Source organism: Erinaceus europaeus, chromosome 13 (genome assembly GCF_950295315.1).
Source record: "Erinaceus europaeus chromosome 13, mEriEur2.1, whole genome shotgun sequence".
NCBI classification, from domain to species: Eukaryota; Metazoa; Chordata; class Mammalia; order Eulipotyphla; family Erinaceidae; genus Erinaceus; species Erinaceus europaeus.
Window position 1 is genome coordinate 58,179,375 of NC_080174.1, and position 1,049 is coordinate 58,180,423.

Below are 1,049 nucleotides of genomic sequence, written 5' to 3' on the forward strand. Positions count from 1 at the left end.
GCAAGTTGAGCCCAGAGGGAGTTTAAAGCAGAGTTTCAGAAGAAGGAAACAAAAAGAGAGGAGAAGTGGAGATAATAATTCAAGTTTGTCCCAATTATCTGTCATGGAACCTTCCAGGAGCACAAAGGTCACAGGAGGCAGGGACTAGACCTGCCTTGTTTGGATCCTGGTCACAGCACCAGTCTGGCACACGGAGGTGGATTCTTCTGTTGCCATAGTCTGTTGGAGGACCTGCATCTCTCCACTCCATCCTAGCCGGACTTCACCAGCTTGAGCTCCATTTCTGCATCTCTCAACAGGCCCTATAGGGTTGTTCGAGGGCCATGTGAGCTCATAAGAGCCTGAGGGTGGAAGAGTTGCTGGGTATAAGCAGCAATTGCTATCACACAAGTTGTGGGAAAGGATGTGATCCGTTCTGAGGTTGTGTAGGGCCCAAGACTGCCAAGACTCCCACCCTTGAGGGATAGCTAAGTAGAGCTTTGTCCCATTTAGGCAAGTGGAGATGATGGGGAAGGGACCACACTTCATCCTGTGTTGTGATCACTGCTCCTTCCAGCAAAGCAGGCAGTGACTCAGGCAAGCCCACACCTGGGTTCTACCTGTATATCTGCTGGTGCATGCAGATGCCTCCCCTGACCCCAGGGCCAGCCAGGAAAGGACTGCAGCAGAAGGACTTCTGTATTTCATGACCAAAGCTTTAAAAGTCAAAACCAAGGCAGAGAAAACTTAGGGTTATGTGAGCTTATCCTGACCCTGTTGTGCAGGTGAGATTTAGGGGAGTCTGGGGTGGCATTAAATTCACTAGGCTGGTTCTAGAGGCAACAGGCTCAGGCCCCATGGTACTTGGATGGATCACCTGGATCAGTGGGTTCACCACATCCATTCCTTGGTCATGTGTGGCTGGCCATGAGCAGGACCACAGTGCTAGTAGTGGGAGACTGGGCCACACAGGCAGAAGAGGAAAGGATGATGAAGAAGAAAGGGAGGATGGGAAGGAAAAGTGTGTGGACACACACTACCTGGATGGAAAAGAAAAGTGTGCCCTTAGA